This window comes from Leopardus geoffroyi, chromosome B3 (assembly GCF_018350155.1).
Source record: "Leopardus geoffroyi isolate Oge1 chromosome B3, O.geoffroyi_Oge1_pat1.0, whole genome shotgun sequence".
NCBI lineage: Eukaryota > Metazoa > Chordata > Mammalia > Carnivora > Felidae > Leopardus > Leopardus geoffroyi.
In genome coordinates this window covers 32,379,656-32,400,000 of record NC_059337.1, presented here as the reverse complement: position 1 = coordinate 32,400,000, position 20,345 = coordinate 32,379,656, and the positions used below count along the sequence as shown (strand labels likewise).

At 53.8% G+C, this 20,345-nt stretch overlaps 1 long non-coding RNA gene across 1 annotated transcript; it reads left to right on the top strand.

Moving 5' to 3' along the window:
- The first annotated feature begins 1,338 nt into the window (after positions 1-1,338).
- Positions 1,339-15,729, top strand: LOC123582736. The gene is made up of 3 exons (XR_006704530.1): positions 1,339-1,843; positions 9,521-9,650; positions 11,896-15,729. It is a non-coding gene; the product is annotated as an uncharacterized LOC123582736 (long non-coding RNA).
- Positions 15,730-20,345: the final 4,616 nt, after the last annotated feature.

The window sequence follows — 20,345 nt, the reverse complement described above, 5'->3', positions numbered from 1 at the left end:
GAAGAGGATTCATTTTCAACTCCCTGCCTTCCTCCAGTCACCAGGTGACCTCTGGGAACAAGCTGATGTCAAATGGAAGGCTACTAAGCCTGGGGTCGGGTAGGGGTAGCTCACATCTACCCCTCTCTTTTGTCCCCCTGTCTACGCCCTTCCCCCAACCCCAGCAATCCTAAATTACACAACACATCCCTGGATAAGGATCTAATGAGAGATCAAGTGACATGGCCTAAAGGGCATTGGGGTCAGGTTGTGGAGTCAGGCAGACCTGGCTTCAAATTCCAGCTTCACCTCTTGCTAGCTGTGTGATCTTGGGCACATTGCTTAACCTCTCTGAGCCTCAATTTCTTTATCTGTGGAACAATGCCCACCTACAGAGCCGTTGTGAGGATTAAGTGAAATGACTGACTGACTGTAAAGCACTCAGCACCATGTCCGACATGTAATAGGAAGTCAGCTAACGGCAGCTGATGTTATAAATTGCAGGTCGGAGCAGGCTGGGCACAGCTTCACCTGACACAGCCTTGTCTCCCATTGGTGGGTGGAGAAACCGAGACCCAGAGAGAGCAGGACATCAAGCTGCCGAAACACTCAGCCGGGGCTTGTGTCTGTTGAGGAGACTTTCGCCATAATTTCGATCCCAAAGGCCTCGCCGCCTGCAGTCTTGGATCTTGGGCTCTGCCCTACAAACATCCTGGCAGGCCTGTTTATTCAATAAACCTTTGCATTGTGCTTGCTAAGTACCCAGCAGAGTTAGAGGCCCTTTATGTATATTAACTTTCTCCTATTTTTATCCCCATTTTACAGATGAGGGAACTGACCAGTTCGCACTTGCCCAAGGTCGCCCCGCCCTCCGGTGACACAGCCACCTTCTGTCAGCCAGGACACTCCACCGACCAGGCTCCCACCCTCAGGCGAGCACAGACCAGGCTCCGGAGTGGGATCAGGAAGAGCACCGGGGACATCTGAACCTGTCTTGTCCCACATTCAAAGCTGGGGTGGAGGAGGCATCCTTGGGGGCTTGAGCCTGTGACTGAGCATGATGGGGACATCAGCTTCGCCCTCCAAATGCCCATCACCGGATGCCACATCTCGGGCCACAGCAGGTATTTCCCTGGAGAGAGGACAGTGAAAACTTGGAAGAGGAGAGCTCTTTATTATTCAGAATAACCACACTATTTAATTTACTATTAATAATAGCTCTTGAGTCAACCTTCTCCTGAAGAGAAATGAGAACTGAAAGAATGGCCCTGTCTTCCCTCCCCCCTCCCCTCTCCCTCCCCGCCTGCCTCCCTTCCTTAGAATACTGGGAACTCAGTCACGAACGATTGTGTTGTGCCGTTTGGGGGTTTGCAGTGGGAGGACTGAGGCCCAGCGGTGAACCTCTTCCCTTCCTCCCTGAACAGCCCTGCTCTGCTGGTCCTCTGTGGGGACCATGGAGGGGTCGTGGGGCCGTGGAGGGGTCGTGGGGCCGTGGAGGCCACCACCCCTCTGCTGTCAGGATTCTGGAGGGAGAGTATGGCTTCTGTCCTCTTAGACTGAGCCAAGGGAAGAGGCCAGGGGGCCGTGTTCCAGCTGAAGCAAAGGCAAATGTGGACCCAGCAATCCTTGTCTTAGCGCTGCTGGGGGCCATATGGGCCATAGGTTGGGATGAGGGATCAGGGCCCCATCCTCTGCCCTCTGCATCCAGTAGAGGTGCAGTGTCAGAAGGAGCACACCCGCAGAGGAGCAGAGCCAGGGAGGAGACCAGAACCCGTGCCAGAGGAGTATGTGACTTGGAGTTCAGAAGACCCAGGGGGACCTGAGAACTGCCTTCAAGGAAGCAGAGGGATTTGTTTTCTCGACTGTAAGTCTCCACTGAGGGCTACTCTGCCAGGTGCTGGGAGTGTATGGCCCCAGTCCCTGTGGGGGTCCCAGAGTGGCAGAGGCGGTGGGCAGGAACATGTTATGTTTATAACTAATGCTGCTGCAGGGAGTGCCTTAGGGACGGGGCCACGTCGTCCTGACGGGAGTTGTAGGAGACAATCAATTGGCCTGATTCGGAGCTAGGGGGTTTGCTGGCTCCCGGAGGCAAGGATGCAAAGACTCCTCTGGAGTTGAGTTTGGCCCTTCGGTGTTTATTCAAGATGGCACCCGGGCTCCTGGGCACCCATTGTCCTTGACTCTGCTTCCTGAATTAGGGCCCCTGTGTGGCCTGGGCGGGGGACGAGTGGCCCACTGGGCTGACCTCCCAGAAGGCAGGGGTTGCGTTTCCCCTTTCTTCTAACTGCCCGACTACCCAGAGCTAGAAGACCATGGTTGCCCATGGGTTGTGGGTTGAAGGTCCCGGGCCGTACACCAGCATTCTGTCCCCCCTCCTTGAGAGATAGATAGCCGTCAGCTTCCTCTCCTCTCCTGTCCCCCTCTTCACGTGGGCTGAGTCCTAGACATCTTCAGGTGATTGAAGACTGCTTTGTAACACTGCCACGGGGTGGATTCAGACTTGTTGATGTGATACTTGAGCTTTCTTAGTCGGCCAGAGCTGAGTTCCACGTACCTGCACACACACACACACACACACACACACACACACTCCTTAACACGCATACATGCCGGCTCACATTGTGAGAGCCCCACTCTTTATTCAAGCAGCGGTCTCGGGTGTCTGAATGGATGCTTGAAGACTCCCTCTTTGCAATTAACACGCTGCTGCAGTATTATTAGCCTCTGATAGGCAGGTCTGCCTTTGCCAGAGACTATAAATATGTGGGGCCAATGACTCAGCAAATCTGTTGCTATTTTTCTTGCAGATCCGTGTGGATCTGTCTGTGTACACCATGGCCCCCTCTCCCAGCAGCTCCCATGGCTTGTATCCATGGAAACGCAATCCTCCCAACTACAGTACTCTGGCTGACAAACACCGGGAGTCTCCCCAGCCCCCTACCCACTTTGGAGAGGGAACGTGAACCGGGAGAGCTCCCGGTGAGCAAGAGGGTGGCCCCGATGGAGGAGGTGCCACTTTCTCAGTTGCTTTGAAGGTCTAGGCAAGGCTGGCCTCTAACCGCCCCACCCCCGCAACTGGTCTGTGGTCGCGGCTCTGTCACCTGTTCAAGGCAAGTGGCCTGGTGAGGGAGCCCTTCCTGAGGCCTGGGCCCTCATGGGAGGGAGATTGGCAGGGCAGTTCCTGAGAGCCGTGGGTGGTGTGGCAGGCCTGCTGCCCTTGGCAGTGGCGGGCGGCCGGGGGGGGGGGGGCACCAGCCACTGGGAGAGGGAGACAGGGAGACTGGGAAGAAGGGGAAGGGGCAGTGACTATGAGAGGGGGAAGCAGATCATATTTGGTATAAAACCTTGGGGCATGGGGTTCTGTCTCTTGACCTTGACTTGGTCAAGCAAAACCTGTGGGATGGATGAAAGAGCATGAGCTCTGGAAGTCCTTCCTCCTTCCTTTCCTTCCACAAATATTTACATTTTCTTACTCCGTGCCAGGCCCTGTGCTGGGCATGGGGGTGCAGAGATGAATCGAAACTAGAGCCTTGTCCTTGAGGACTACGGTCGGGGAGGAGCAGACGGACTCAACATCAGATCAGGAAGCTCAGGTGTTCTGCAGGTCAAGGGAGAGCAGCGGGCCACAGCAGAGTGGGCAGAGCCAGCTGCGGGGCCAGGAGAAGCTTCCTCGGGGAGCTGCAGTTCACAGAACATGCCAGGAGGATGAGGTAGGGTGCTTAGGAGGCAGAGTGGGCATCCCACGTAGATGGTAGCCCCGGAGAGCCGGTTGGTGAGACACACACAGAGCTCTAACTCTGGCTCCTGTTCATGGTATTCCCTTGAAGGGGCGACCTAAGCTTTCTGTCCTGTGAAATGGGAAACCACAGTACCTGCCTCACGGGGCCCAGTGAGAATTAATGCAAGTATCTGGCCCCAACCATAGCAAATGTTTATCACACTAACTCTGTGCCAGAACCGCCTGTGTGGCAGTTACTTTCTTCCTTTTGGGGCCCGTTTACTATGTCAAATGAGGAGGCTGGGCCAGATGACATCTAGAGGTCCAGAAGCCCTTGATTTTCCCTGTCCTCAGTTTCCCCATTTTCCAAATAGGGAGAAGAGAGTTCCAATAAGTTTCGGAAGTGAAGGAATGGATCGTGGAATTATTCAAAGAACATTAGCACATATTTATTAAGCTCAGCTTGCTTTTCCTGCTTAGGGAAAACAGAGCCAGGCTGATGTCATAACTGCCACCGCCATAGGATACAGAGGAGCAGGAGACCTGGCCCTACCCCGAGAACATCCGCCGTGGCTGGAGAAGTGGGGAGGCCTAGAGACCCTGGAATCTGAGGACCCTGGTCCTCTAAGGACCATTTGGCCCACCTCTGGCCTCCAGATCTTTGTTCTCAAAGCCCCAGGGAGGCTGGGGAGCATAAACAGTTGAAAACCCTCTTTGTTGGCTCCAGCAAAGTCACACTGACCCTAGGAGGTAACTACTGTTATTAGAGAGTTTAGGGACTGGTCACAGGTCACCCAGATACATGTGGCAGAGCTGGGGTATCAATCCGGGTCAGCATCATCCTACCACCCACGTTCTCTCCGTGGCTCTGCACCCCACCCTCTGGGACTCTGGTAAACCTCCTCAAATCCTTCAGGAAATAGAGAAGCTAAAAATAGCACGTGGGATTGTGAAGTGGAGAAAGCAAGTTGCCAAACAATACATACAGGATGATTGCAGTCATGTAAAAAAACAACCTGGTACTGATATGTGTGTATGCATAGAAATATATATGAGCCTAAATGATCCGGAAGTAGATCCTAAATGTATATGAGCCTAAATGATCCGGAAGTAGATCCGGAAGGGGATCTGTCCTGTTGTTTGAACAGGGCTCATCTCTGGGTAGAGGAGTGGTGTGAAGGGGGGGTGGAAGGGGCATGTTCCCTTACGATACGATGTGCTTCTGAATTGGTCGACTTTATCACGATGAGAATGTATTCATGTCTTACTTGTGCCATAAAAACGTCATATCCACGAGGGCGACCCATCTCCCCATGTCCTGGGCAGTACATGTGAGGGCTGGGGCAGGCGGGACCTGGGGTGGGGGAAGGCCCTGGTTTGCGAGGGTGAGTCTACCATGGGCCCAGGTGGGCTGGTTCACGGGAACTTTTTAGACGGACGTGGCAGAGGTCTTCTGGGAGAATCAGTGTGCCTAATCTGTTTTTCAACAACCAAGAGAGCAGCTCATCTAACCATTTTCTAGGTAGGGACCCGTAAGTCCATTGACGGCTTAGCTCAAGGTCAGAGAGCCCTACTGCTGTGGTCTGCTTGGTTAGTACGCCTGCCTAATTAGTAAGGGTCAGAGAATCACGAGCTTTATCTTCAGATGGGCCTGGCTTTGACTTTACGCAGTGTCATAGATTCTCTGAGCCTCAGCTTTCCTACCTGTAAAATGAGATGGATCCACCTACCCTGAAGCGTTTTTGTGAGGGTTGAATGAGGTCAAGTTTGACGGCAGCCCCGTTCACGGTCGCTCCCCAGTGATCTTCTCTTTTCTTTGTCTAAGGGATGCTATTCTGGACTCAGCGTGGGGCAAGTAAGACATAGGCCATGGCTTCAGCCCTGGCTTGGCCTTATAGAAACAATTACCATTCACTGAGCACGTGCTACGTAGGTGCCAGGGATCATGCCAAGAGCTATGCATACAACTCCCTTAACCCTAATTGTTAATCCTAATTCTCCTCCCTACCTCTGAGATAGGTGCTACCTGTTATTGTCCCCACTTGACAGATGTGGGGGTTGAGATGTCAAGGTTATGCCAAACTTGTAACAGGACTCAGAAAGAAACCCACCTTTTCCTATTACCGAGAAGGCTGTGTGATAAGGTATATCTATTTTTCTTAAATGTTAGGTAGAGTTCACCAGCAAAATCATCTGGGCCTGGAGGTTTGTGAGAAGAGTTTTGATTACAAATTCAAGTTTTGGGGGAGTTTTGGGAGCATCCCTACTTTCTATTTCTTCTTGTGTCAGTTTTGGTATCTTTGCAGATGTTGTAAATGTAAGAAGATAGTAACAATTCCTGCCAGACAGGGTTATTTGGCAATGACAGGGCTTACTTACTTGTGTGTTGTAACAGAGTATACCCACTCTAGGCTTGGGACACAGGTCTCGGGACACTGCATTTGGCATCCTGCTGTCCCCTGTCCTCCATCAAAGCAGGAGGGCCAGGTTGGGCACCTCCCCATTGGGTGTGGGGCTTGAGCTTTTCTCAAATGCCAGAGAGAGTTGGGCCAGGGCAGGAAGGCCCCAAAAGGTTGGCACCTGAGACCAGAGGGGCTGCCCGAGGCCGAGACAGCCTGGACGGCCAGTGGAGCACTAGGGACCTCTACGTCAATGGGCCCCACCGCTCTGGTTTTGAAATGCTGAGTGCCCGACTGGCACTAGGGTAATGCTTATTGAGGGAGGGAAAGGGAACAAGGGAATGAGGGCAGGGGAAATGCAGAAGAAAGATTTATTGGTGCAGAAGAAGAAGTGGGGTAAGTCCCTACTGATGAGGGGACCCATCAGTGGGCCCTTAAGGGGCTTCCCTCTCCAGTAAGCCTTCAAGACTAGATGGGTGCAACCAGAGGGGATGTCTCCTGCCCCTGCCCCCCTCTAGGATCCCCAGCTTCCAAATCTGAGTCCTGGAGTGGGTGATTATAATCATCAGCTCTGCAAGGTACCCCCATGACCGGCCCTCCAGCTCCAGAGTCTAGGCAATGGGGGGTCTGCCTCATACTCACCTTGACTCTCCTTCCTCACCAGATAGCAGGGCTGAATGGGGGTGAGGGCAGAATGGCCACAAAGAATCTACTTTGCTGTGTTGGCTCCAGGCTTGAATCCCCTCCCTGCTCTGTGAAGCTAGGCCCATGCTGGAAGAACCCACCCGAGTCCAGCCTTTGGGGATTGCTTCCAGGGATCCCTATGCAAGGATGCCCTAAGCCCTGTGACAGCTTGACACAGCAGAGCTGCTCCACGTGGCATTGGGATCTTTCAGAGAGCTCCACATCCTTGGAACAAATGAATGAGCAAATTAACAATGGCTCGCTGAATGATGAACACCTACTGCATGTACCAGCACATTGAGATAAAAAGACACCTAGTCCGATGAGGGAGGCTAACACACCCATGCCACATTCCACCTTTGGGTGATAAATGCAGTGCTAAGAGGGGCCCAGGATATTGTGGGGGCACAAAGGAGAAATGTCTAATCCACATTGCAGGGAGGATGGCGGCAGGGAAGGGGGCAGCAGTGATTTCTTGGAAGAGATGGCAAAGAATAAACGGGAGGCTGCAGGGAGGCTGGCGGAGCTGGGAGAGAGAGCAGGGAATAAGAGGTGTGCGGGCACCATACAGGGGGGTGAGTCCTGACCTTAGTCTGTTAGTGAAGTTACCGATGGTCAACACTCAGCCTTATTTCCAGGGCACTTCCTGCTCCCAGAGGGTCTTGGACTCACAGTGCATTGGAAGTTCAGTGACCTGACTTCCCTTGCAAGTACCAAGGTCAGGGGAAAGAGATCCTTTTTTTTTTTTTTAAGTTTCTTGAGAGAGAGAGAGAGAGAGAGAGAAGGTACATGTGAGCAGGGGAGGGGGCAGAGGGAAAGAGGGAGAGAATCTTAAGCAGGCTCCACATTCAGTGTGGAGCCCGACGCGGGACTCAATCTCGTGACTGCGAGATCATGACCTGAGCTGAAATCAAGAGTCAGACGCTTAACTGACTGAGTCACCCAGTCACCCCGAGAGATCCTTTTCTGCATAGGCTCAGCATTTCTAACTGGGGGAGGGTGGTATAACAATTAAGGATGCATATGGCTATAAGAGATAACCTAAAAAACACTGTCCTAAGACATAAAGGGGGCAGGAAGGTATTTGTTCCATACAGCAAGCAGTTCAGAAGTGGGCAGTCCATGGCTGGTGTGGAAGCTCCGGGCCTCAGGCTCCCCTCTGCCAACTGTAGTGTGAAAGTCTTTGTCTTCATGTTCGTTGCCTCATAATAGCAGGATGGCTGCAGCAGCTCCAGACCTCTGTCTACATTCCAAGCAGAAAGGAGATGGAAAGGCTAAAAGGAATGCCAGTTCTGCACCCTTTAAAAAGAGCACCCGGAAGCCCCACCCAGTGCTTTACTTGCATCTGCTTAACCAGAAGTGGGTCACATGGCCGTCTCTACACCAGTCACTGAAGGTGGCTGGGGAGAGAGGGGTTATGAAGGGGCTTGGGTCAACCAGCCAGCAGTGTCAGCTCCCCTACCCAACCTCGGATGGAGGGCAGCTCCACTCTGGGTCCGGTGAGACACCTCCAGGGCTGGGCATCAGAAGGCCTGTGTGACCTTGGGCAAGTCAGTAAACCTCTCTGGGCCTTTAGTGACACCTTGTGGCAGCATCTGCTTGAAACCACAGTGCTTGGATGAAAAAAAGAAAAAGAAAACAAACCTGTGTTTCCCGCCCCGGTGTCCCTTCTGCCACCCGCGGGGCCTGTCTCACCTCAGAGCAGAAGGGCAGGCTTCCAGTACCTTTGATGCAGCCCTTCCCCGTCCCCTGTCCTTCCAGTCATGTGATTTAGCCACACCAAAGTGAGCCGGCTTCCCCAGGGAAGTGGTCACAGCTCAGTCCTCAGGACAGCTCAGTCCTCCAGTCCCAGGGCTCTGACCTGTGTGGTACTTACATCAGTTCTGGGAGCAGGATGTGAGAAAACCTCCCCATTTTCCAGAAAGAGAGAGTCCATAGCTGAGTCAGGTTACTGCCTGGGTTACCAGCCTCAGCCTCCCATGCTCTGCCCCTTCTCTGATGGGTATAGGGTCTCGCCTAGAAGTAGTCAGTTTCCTCGGTGTGCATGTGTGCGTGTGCACACGTGCGTGCGCGTGCATGCACGTGTGCGTGGGTGCGCACGTTCAACCCAAACACCAGCTGTGAGGCAGGGCCTTGGTGTGTTTGGCTTTTGAGATCTGTGCCCATCCCGGGTGGTTGTCAGTGCTCAACGTCCTCGGCTTCCCTTCCTGCCCCACGAGACCGATGCCCTCTGCTCTGATCCCCACCATCCAAACCTGCCCCTCCCCAGAGGTGTGCTGGTTAGGAGGGATCTAATAAAACCGCTGCTGGAGGCAGCTGTTCCTGACTAATAAGGGTGCCCAGAGGGGACTGACAGGTTGAGAAGGGCCTTCCAGGCCCACAGCCAAGCGCTAATGGTGGAATTTAAAACCAGGTCTCCGTGGCCCAAAACATTTTGTCTTCCGGCCTGCCAGTCTGACCCACTGGCACAAGGAGGCAGTTTTGGGCAGGAGGGAAAAGCTGTCCTGAGCTGGCCACACTCCCACCCAAGTCACCTGAGGATTGTAGGAAGGGGGTCTGGGGCTGGGCAGCTGGTAGACTGGGCTTCGGGGACTTGGGTTTGGGGCTCTGCAACGTCTGGCCCAGCTCATATCATCAGGAAGATTAAGGGTAATTGAGTAACTGCTCTGGGCCAAGATGCTTACTACTTGGAAGTTGGAGGTTGGCTTGACACCCTCCTATTAAATGTGCTCATTTCCAGGCTTTGAGAGCCCCTCAGAAGGCAGGGAACCTGTCCAGGCCCTCCTTTGGCTGGAAGAAACCGGTGGCAACCTTGAGCAGATCTGTTCTGACACACACATTATGTCCCTTAATGCTCTCCAGCCCACAAGGTAGGCATAGTCATTATCCCATTTCAGAGATGAGGAAACTGAGGCTCAAAGAGGTGTGGCTGATTCCTACTGACACGCTGATGTCTCGTGTCAGGGTAGCTTGCTGCCTGGGGCCAGGTAGCACGGACAATGGCATAGCCAAAGGTGTGGCACCAGCCTCTACATTATCCCCGGCCCGATCCCCTCAGGCCGAGCTCTAAGAACCATCTCCCCTATTTGGAGGTCAGGGACCAGAACAGGCTCCTGACATTGCTGTACCCTGCCCCCCTCCACCCCATGACACTGTTCCCATGGCCTATTCTTGGTACTTGCTGCTCCTCAACATTCGGTGGCTCCCCATCACCTCCAGGACCTGCTGTCACCCTCCCCTTTGCCCACCCTCCTCAGGACCAGGGACAACACGGCTCCACTTTTGGCCATCGGGATGCCCTGGACAGCTGGACGTCCCCCCCCCCCAGCTTCCTGAGCACTAATGGGGGACCTTCAAACCGGCCTCCTGAATGCGTGTCGTGGGGGTGGGGGCACAGCCCGGGCTGGGAGCCTATCCCCTCCCCGGGCTTTGGAGAGCACTCATTATTAGCCTTCCATGCGAGCTAGGCCTTGGGGGGAAGCCAGCCTTTAGCCTTGGGTGGGAGGAAACCTTAATTACCTTCTCCAGAAGAGGGAGAGGATAATGAGGCGCAGATGAAAATCCTGGCAAGGCCACTCCTGCCCAGGGCCCCCTCCCCACCCAGCCCCCAGCCTGCCCCCACCCCTACCTCAGCCTCTCTGGGCTCAGATGAAGACCTTGTTCCCTGGTCTACAGTGGGGCTTGGGCAGCCATGGCTCTCACGGGATGCACAGACCACAGGGACTGCCCTGTGCCTGGACCCCCCCTCCCCATTAGCACTTCTTGTTGGTGTCACCCCTAGTACTCCTACCCAATATGGAAGGAGTGGTCAGGATCTCCTAGACCACACTGGGATCCTGGGACCCCTTGGATGAGGAAGTGACAAAGTCAGATATGGGAGCTTCTGGTTTGTATGATGGAACCCTGATAGAAGGGAATCAAGTCATAGCTTTCACAGAGAAGAGTCAGCTGGGGGGTCACGGGCTGGCCTCCCACGGCTCCTGGCAGGGGCCTGCCACTTTCTTCTGTTCATTGGCCCTAGCCAGCCCTCATCATGTGCTCTTGGCTCTCAGCAGGCAGGGAGGAGGGGAAAGGGAGGAGGTAGGGAGGAGGCGTCAGGAGTGTCTGAGCAAGAACACAGAAGAGAGAGAGAAGCTGGGCAGACAGATAAAGAACATCCTTACCGGGCAGACCCACTACCCAGGATTCTTTCTTGTGGATGGCACTCAACACTGTACCGTGAGCTGGGGACACTCCTCTGCCCTTCCCCTGGAAACGTCCTCAAACTCAGCCCTGCGTAGAGACCCTAACTATGGGCCCCGAGCCCCAGTGCTGCATACAAGGCTCAGAAGGCGTCTCTTAGCCTGATGCCAGCCTGTCCTCCCTGGCAGCAGTCACCTCCAGGGCAGGATCAGTGGGGAGGGGCCTGAGGGATCACCTGGAATAGTGCCCACCCCTATTCTGACGCCTGACCTCCCCATGCCCACTTAGTGCTACTGCTTTTCAGAGAGGCAGCCTGAGGAGGGGGGGGGGGGCTGGGGGCGTGCCACTTGGGTCCCTTTTGCCGCTGACTAGTTTTGTGATGCTGGGCAAGTCACTTTACTCCTCTAAGCCTCAGTCGTCTCATCTGTGAAATGGGGATTGTTTAACAGTACAGGGTTGTCATGAGGTTTAAAATAAAACTGTGTAGGTAACCGGCTTAGCATAGTGCCTTGCGTGGGGCAAATGCTACCTCGTGTCTGCTATTAGTATGGTCGTGGTGGTGAATCCCCCTGGGCAGTGTTTCTCAACTTCGAAGAATTCCAGCCTCCCTTGTGGTAAACATAGAGCCCTCAAACTCCTCCCTTTAATGGTACAGGATTAAAATGGCAAAGAAATAAAAGTTCGAGGCCAAAAACAAATCAAAGTGCTTATATGGAATATGTTTTTTCAAGTGAAAGAACACCGCCCCCCCCCACACACACACATGAGGTTCACTATGGGGGGTGGGAGGTAAGAATAGTTTGGGCTGGATTTGTGGAGCCCTCTGGCCAACCAGAGAGAGACCTGGCAAAGGCCTGGGAAAGGAGGACAGCAGAGGCCCCGGAGCCCAGGGCGGCTCCCTTCTGGAAGGTGCCTCTCTCCCCTTCCTCTCAGTGGCCTCTGGATCCCAGCCTGGCCTCCCAGCTCTGACAGCACTGACTTGGAGGCTACAGAGGGAGCTCTTTGGAATACAAAGACCTCTGGACCCTCCTGATCCCAGCTGGTGCCACATTCTCATGCTAATACAGAGAGTTTGCCAGTAGCTCCTAGAAGAATTCGCTGCTGTAGGAAATCCACCCCAAGCCTTCCTCCTGGCGACCGGGACAGTGTCTCTGGGGTCCTTTCCAGCCTGGCCTCCTGGGACCCAGCACTGGGTTCCGGCCCCACACCCAGCAGTCCTGGTAAGTTCCCTGGTGGGCTGGGTAGAGTCCACAGCTCCTGTCGTCCATGGAGCTGGCCGGTAGCCCCTTCCCAATCTCCCCATGCAAGTAACAATCCGCTTGACCATGACACTCGCCTCGCCTCACCCTGCTGGTGCCAAAGGTGCTTCACGCACCTCAGTTCGCTCCTGTAACGCTCACCGAGCAGCCCGTGGGAACGAGGCTCACAGAGGAAGGCTCTTTGCCCCCGACTCTGTAGCTGTAGCTTCAGGATCCAAATAGGGTATGCACCCCAGGACTCCAGCTCCTGGACCTTTTGGCTCCACACTAGGTTCACGGGCTGGTGGCATTAGAGACCCGGTGAGACGCAAGGTGGCACCGGGGAGGCCTGGTAACTAGGTGAGGGAGGTGGGATCTGACATAGGCCAAGATGGAGGCCCTGGGAGGTCGAGGCATGGGCAGGACCCAGGTGTCTGAAAGGGGCCCAGGGAGGGTGGCTCAGGTCCTGAAGGCCCAACCCAGGTCATGCTGGCGGGGGAGGGGCAGGCTGGGCAGGAGCTCTTAAAGGAGCTGACGTGGATTTTAGTAAGGTGCTCTGCTAACCGCCTACATGGCGTGCCGTGGGCAGGCCCCAGACCTGGACAACCTTTGCCTCCTTCTCGGCTTGGTGAACTCTTACTCATCCTTCAACGCCCAATTCAGATAGCACCTCCCCTGCGAAGCCCCCCTGACTCCTCCAAGCTCACTCCCTCCTCTATGCTCCCACTTCCCACGCCTCTAAGGCATTGCCTAAGGGTAGGTCTACCTCCTCCTTCCCTAGCCTGGGAAGTCTTTGCTGGAAGGGCCCATGCCTGACTCACCTGCATGCCTCCAGCACCCAGCACAGGGCCTGGCCCTGAGAAATATTTATAGAATATAAATATTGGCGTGAATGTGCAGGATGGTTCCAATGGAGAAAGCCTGTGATCTCCACTCTTGTAGGATCTCTAACAGAATGAAGCCACTTAAACCTAAGCAGGCAAACAACACCTAGAGCGATGGATGTCTCCCTGCTCGGCACAACCTTCTCTCTGCTCATTGCTTGTTTCAGCCAGAGCCGTGGTAGACGCTTCTGGGCAAGTTCGGGTTCGCCCCGTCTTGGAAGTGTCCCTCCTCAAGCACACCCCTTGTCCCATACCAGGAGAGCCCACTTGGCCCGTGAACAAACGCAAGCCAAAAGCGCAGGGGAACTAACACCCCGTGACAATCCTCAGCCGATGGGGAATGGGAGCCTGTGGGTAATGGCTCCAATCCCCGCTTTTCAGGTGGACGGTTCTGGAGAGGATCCTTGGGCTCCTCAGGGGTCAAGGCAGGCTGGAGCCGTACTCTCCACCAGAGAGACCTTGAGGGCATTCTGTATGCTGGCTGGTCCCCTCTCCCTGCTTGCTGTCCTACACCATCAAACTTTCTGCTCTCGAGTCCTGGTCTCAGGTTCTGTTTTGGAGAAAACGTTTATCAAGACAATGAGCTACGCAGAAGAAATTTCTTGACTGAAGACTCCTTCTCTCACCGGCTCTGACCCTGATTCCTGGGGCTTCTTGTCCGACAAAACCCTATCTTAACTTCCAAGGGGTCTCTGGGGTGTGTGCGAGGCTCCGTGGAGGAGACTTATTCAGGGAATTATTTCCTGAAATTAAACTCCACGGTCCCTGAGGGAAGGAGTGAATGGGGCCCAGTGATGCCGGGGTGGGGTGGGAAGTTGTTGGGGGTTTGATGGGAAAGCCATTGTGCTTTAATTGTATTGTGCACATTAAACCAACAACTACAAGAGCAAAGGCGCGCGGTGGGAGGAGGCAGAGTGGAGAAACGGCTGGAATGAGCTGGCAGGCAAGAGGGGGTGGGTCTGAGGATTCAAGGGGGATAAAGGATTGGGGTTTAGGGATCCCTTGGCCAGGCAAGGACACCCCACCCCACCTCTTACCAATTGGAGTGTAGAGAAGCTAGTAGGCAGAGGGTAAGGACTGGAAGTCTGCTGAATTGACCTTCTCCTAAGGCCAGGCTTTGTCCCAGGTGCTTTGTTGGATCCCACTCACTTATAAGCTGCTTTATATGCATCACCAGATGTAACTCACACAGCAAGCCTGTGAGGTGAGCACTTTTGCTGTTCTAATTTCCCATGAGAGAATGGCACAGAGAGGCAAGTAACTTGCCCAAGGTCACACAGAGCTTTAACAACCCCATCCACTCCAGGTGGGAGATGAGCCTGATCTCGATAGTGGGAGGGGAATTGGGGCCAGACCCATGGTGAGGGACAGAGAAGCTGTTTTGGAGAAGCCCTGGGTCCTCGATGCCTGTGGGTGGGGGCTAGAGAGCTCTGAGAGGATCCAAGGCATCAGGAAGGCTTCCTGGGAGGTATGGAGGGACCTTGATGACTACTTTCCCTCTCTGGACCCAAGATACCTCATCTGGAAAACAGGCTGTGGTATCCCTGCTCCACTCCCTCCTTCTAGAGGTCCCTGGGAGGGAGTTTCATGCTGCAGGGAGGGGGGGGTCATCTGAGGGTGTGCTGGAGGGTGATTAAGTAAGATTCTCTCTGGGAAGGCTCAGGCTAGCAGGAAGCCAGAGAGGAAAAGGTGATTCTCTGTGGGAGCCCAGGAGGGTACCTCACTCTGCTAGACCTGCCCAGTGTTCCTGGGGAGGAGCTCTTGGGACCCTTCTCTTCCCTGTCAAGTGGGCTAGGTTCCCAGTAGGCAGGGCTGGTGAATTAGTCGGACAGACATGGCCCTCCCCACCATGCCATCACAGAAGCTTCAGACTCTGGGCAGCTCTGCCCCAGCTTGGCCACCCTACCTGCTGGACACCTGCGTGGTGCGCCTGCCGGGGCCTGTCTTCCAAAATCCGGAGTGTGACCGCTGGAAGAGCCCCTTCTGGATCCCAAGCCTCCAACCAGACTCCCAATGTTCCCTTGTCGGTCCAAATGTCCCAAATGCTTACCGAGGAGACCGTGATCTGAGGATGGCTCCCAGGAGCCCAGCAGCAAGGACCTGCTGAACACGTGGGGGCACTGGCCATTGTTTTGAATGTGAACTTCCATCCCTAGTGTGTGACCAGGTCTGGGGGTGGGGGGGGCAGGGTCTGTGACCAGGCTCATGGCTCCTTGTGTGACTGTGTTCAGAGTTCAGCCTGGAGCTGCTGTCAGAAGGGAAAGTCTCTAGGAACTGACTTGCCTTGAAGCGGGGTTCCAGGGGCACAGGGACAGCCTGCTAGGAGCAGTGGAAGGTAATCCTTAGGAGAAGGAGCTGTGGGGTCCAGATCCCGGGTGCAGCCCCGTCCCGGGCTGGATGCAGATCCTTGCTCACCACCGGCCAACTCTTACCTTGGGCAACGTCCTTAGCCTCTAAACCCTCCGTGGCTCTGGAAGTGGGGATGTGCCTCATAGCTTGGGAAGGCTGAATGAAGTGACAAGCGGCTAGCTCTGAGGCTGACACATGGTGAGTGTCAGGAAACATTAGCCTCTGTGCATATGCGTGCCATTGTCATGGTCCTGCAGGCTCTGGGGCTCACTGCGTCACAGCTGGTCCCAACACTGCCCTCCTGACTCAGCGGGGCGGGGGTGGGGGTAGGGGGGGAGGGAGGTCAGAAAGCCAAAGGGATCAGCTTCCCTGCTCATTCATGGCCAAGAGAACCATCGGGTCCCGGGGTGGGGGGGCTGGGGGGGTGGAATTTAATTGGAGGCAGGAGGGCTTGGGGTAGAAAAGGTTTGGGGACAGGAGTCTCATCCCTTTGACAACTTTTCTCAGAGGTCTCTGGCACTCTGCTTGGCTCCTGCTGCCTGTGCTCTCCGGGGGACAGATCAGCCCTGCAGTCCCGGCCCTCAGTCCCCAGATTGGAGGTGAGGACTCAAGTCTTCTAGATGGTAGCTTGCTGGGCTCCCTCCTGTCTTCTGGGTCCCACATGCCTCTCTTGCTCCTGCTGCCCGTGGACATACCTCTCAGTCCCTCCATCACTACGCTCCAGGATTCTCTCATTCCCTTTGGCCTTTTTCCTCCTCTCTTCTGCATTTGGATGTCTTCTAAGAGGACAATGTTCCAGGCACCAGCCAGCCTTCCCTGCCCTGCCCAACAGAAGTGATCATCTGCTCTCCATTTTCCAAGAGGGGAAAAGGAGAGAAATGGGCTGAACTGTAATGGGGCAGTGAGGATGAGACAGATGGGCTGGCAAAGGAGAACCGTGAGAAGTAGGACCGGGCTGGGGCTGGGGCTGGGGCGCTCCTTTGGGACCCCGGCTGCTGATCTCTGTTTGGGGAGGAGCCATCCTTCCAGAAACAAAGGATGAACTCAAAAATCTTGGATCCCCACCCCCCCTGCTTCCTGTCCCAGGACCCCAGTCTTATCAGGCAGGCATTATGGATTCTAATCCGGACCACCAGGGAGCAACCCGAGCTAGCCATATATCTTCCAGGCTGAGCGGCCTTCAGAAAGTTACTTAACCTTCCCACACTCTAGTTTCCTTATCTATAAAGTAGGCTGTTACGAGGAACAAATGAGCACGGCACCTAGAACGTGGCAAGTTCCGTACAATTGTCAGCTATCACTGTCTACACTAGTAGCCCCGGAACATTTTTGACAGCCCACTTCTGTCAGTAAAAAATTTAAGGACCCCTCTCATAGAGAGCGATATTAATTCATTTGTAAATTCCATGTGTCTGTTTCTGTGCTAATATGCTCTGTATGTTAGAAAACATATACAAAACAGTGATTTCGAAAGGATGAGTTTAAAAATCAAATGTAAATAGAAGCTCTAATACTGCCTTCCCACATGCCAGTGGATTCTTTTGTGTCCCCCCACCCCCCCCACTGGGGGCAGGCACTGTACTTTGGAGACGGCTTCATGCACTAGCAGCCTGCCTGAATTGTAGCGATTTGGGCAGCAGCCCCTTCAGAAAAGCTTGTGCCAGGCCGACGTGAGAGGAGAGCAGCTCTGGGGCCCCCACGTGGGAGCCAGAGAGTGCTAATGTGGGTGATTAAATCATTTGCAATAATCCATTTGGAACAGCAGCCGTGTCTAACATGGGGCGTGATGACTGCTTCACAAATAGAAAGGTGGCCAGGGAGGCAGTTGGTGGGACATATTCCAAGGGCATCGGGTAGGCACGTGCAGACTCACCCTTGCTACTTAGTGTCTTCCCGCTGCAGTTAACCCGCGAGGCTCTGCGCGTACCCAGGGCAATGGCTCTGTCTACTCCTTCCCTGCCCAAATATACCTGTCCTCTTCTGCCCCTGAACCAGTCCCTCCCCTTCCAGGAAGCCCTCCCTAATGGCTTTTTTTCCCCCCTTTAATCTCCCTTTGGAACAAGTCCTCTTAGGTCTGAATCTTCCTCCCTCCTTTCCTTTCCTCCTGTCTCCCTCCGTTTCGGTCATCAGAAAATGGCTGTGCACCCAGCCTGCTCTGCTCTGTGTGTGCTATATGCAAAGCATACTTGTTCTTGCTCTCCCTGCATTGGCCTCCCCTTCTACTGGAAACCACACCATCTTTTCCTTTTCTGAAACTTCCCTTCTTTCCATCTGTGAGGTCTGGGTAGGGTTGACCTCACCCCCATGATTCTAAGGATGGGCACATCAGCCATGCATTAGCCAATCAGAGTCACAGTGGGGGCCACGTGATCCATCCCAGGCCAATGAGACCCTGCTCTGGGACATGTGCTGGAACCACGGAAAGGGGGTCTCCACTACAATCGCTAAGCTGGTAGAATGTAAACTGGAAACTGCTGAGGACTCCCTGGTACCACAAGGGAGGTGACACAGAGAAAAGCATATGGATTCTTGATGACCCCAGGTGAGCCCCTGATCCAACTATACCTGAAACCTACACCTTTATGTGAGCCAGTAAATTCCTTTTTCCATGCTTAGACCGTTCTGAGTTTTTTGTTGTTGTTGTTGTTTTTAAATCAAATGTACCTGACAGCTTTGACCAAAACATTCACTACCTCCTGTGATCATTATAATATTCTCCCAGCTGGTCTCCCTGCTCCCACCCTTGCCTGCCCCAGCCTACTCGCCACACTGCGGCCAGCTCAGCATCCTGTGTCCTCACTGTGGTCTCCTAGGCCCTTGACGACCTCTGTCCCGTTACCAACTTGATCCCCCTTCCTGTCCCTCTTCCCTCACTCTGTTCCAGTCACACCAGCGTCCTTGCTGCTTCTCAGCCCCCCACCTCTGCACCTTGGTACTTCTTACTGAGCCTTCTGCTTGAACGGCTGGCCCCCTTCTAACCTGCATTCTCTTTCACGACCCCTATCACATTGATAATTACTTGTGTGTGCGTGGTGGGGGGCATCCATCTTCCCCATCGCCTCGCGCCTGCCTGATACATCCCAAGTGCTCAAAACAAGTTCACTAATGAGGCTCTAAACAGCACTGGCCAAGGCAGCCCCTTCCAAGGTATCCAAATCAGTTTTGAAAGAGCAAGCAGTTAGTTTGCTCCCTAATTACCAGCCTCGCTGTGGACATCCTCAGAAGATGCCTCTTTCCTAATTAAAACAGCAGGGTGGATTGTAGGCTCTGGGCAGCATCCTGTTCCTCTCCTGGCAGGAGCTAGAGGCAGGCAAAGGTGTTTCATTAGAAAAGAGCTGGGGAAGGGGGTGTCGTGGTGCCCACCACCTTCTAGAAGACTTATTTGGAGGCCAGCAATTTAGACGCACGAGGAAACAGCAATAGAAGATGAAATATAATTAAGTCCCTGATCTGTCTCCCCATCTCGGGCCCAGGCCTCACCCGGCCAGTCCTCCTCCTGCCAACTCCCTCCAGTGTAACCATAAACTCCAGCCAAGAGGCAACTCTACAGGCACCTGCTCAAGTGAACTTTGGCCTCTCACTCTCTAGTGGGACCGGGAGGTGGTGGCTCAGGGGCAGGCCTGGGACTGCGTGGAGCCCCTGTCCTTCCTGGAAGAGACAACGTCTTGACCCAGACCAGCCGAACTCAACGTTTGGGGGCTTATCTGGCTTGTTGTGGTGGCTGGCTGTGACACGGCTCACTTATTGCAGTCCTGTAGCCATTCTCTCCCTTTTTTCCTTTCTTTTAAAACATTTTTTTTAAATATTTATTTTTGAGAGAGAAAGAGAGAGACAGAGTGCAAGCGGAAGAGGCTCAGAGAGAGAAGGAGACACAGAATCCGAAGCAGGCTCCAGGCTCCGAGCTGTCCACACGGAGCCTGACGTGGGGCTCGAACTCACGAACCGTGAGATCATGACCTGGGCCAAAGTCAGACGCTCAACTGACTGAGCCACCCAGGCGCCACTCTCCCTTTTTTCTTAGTAATAGAACCTCAGTTTTATTCCAGGTAGCAAGATACCCAGCTAAAAGACAGTTCCCGGCCTCCCTTGCAGCTAGAGGTCAGCCAGTGATATAGAAACAGAAATTGTAGGGTGGACTTTCAAGAATACTCCTTAAGACGAAGGTAGACAGATAACACATGCCCTTTTATCCTATTTTCCTGATTTCTGCTTCTTGCTTGGAATGTGGAGGTGATGGTTGGAGCTCAAGCAGCCATTTTGGGCCCTTGAAGATTAATGCTGTATGCTAAGGATGCTGGGTCAAAATATAGAAAGAACCCAGATTCCTGATAATCATGTGACTGCCACACCAACAGGAACTGCTTACATCCAATCTTCTCTTTTGAGAGAGAATGAATGTCTAATTTGGTTAAGCCATTGTTTCTGTTACTAGCAGCTGAATGCAAATCCTAACTAATGCACTGACACCTTTGAGAATGTGATAAAGCATGGTATTCAGTTCTACAGGCACATACACCTGTAAGCAGGGATGGGCATGTATGTGCTTTTGCACTATTCTGCACACAACTTCAATGGGAAAGAAGCAGTCACGGATGTTCTCTAAGAGGTCAACAATCTCTTTGGTCCCCACCTCAGACTTTACTATGGCTCACTCTTTCTGAGGCTTTGGGGTACAGACCCATGATCTGGCATCTAGAATTTGCTTTATTGACCGCCTTTTTTGCTTCTAGTGCTGTTGGGTCAAATTTCTACATCATGGAGTAGAAGAGAATCCAGGACCTGCCCTCGCCAAGTCCTGGGGGAGACTAGACTCACACGGCCTGGTGTATTAGTGATACAGACAGGATAGAATCCGGGTCCACAGAGGGCCGTAGCCAGGAAGGGCTCTGAATCTCAGAGGAGGTGATGGCCT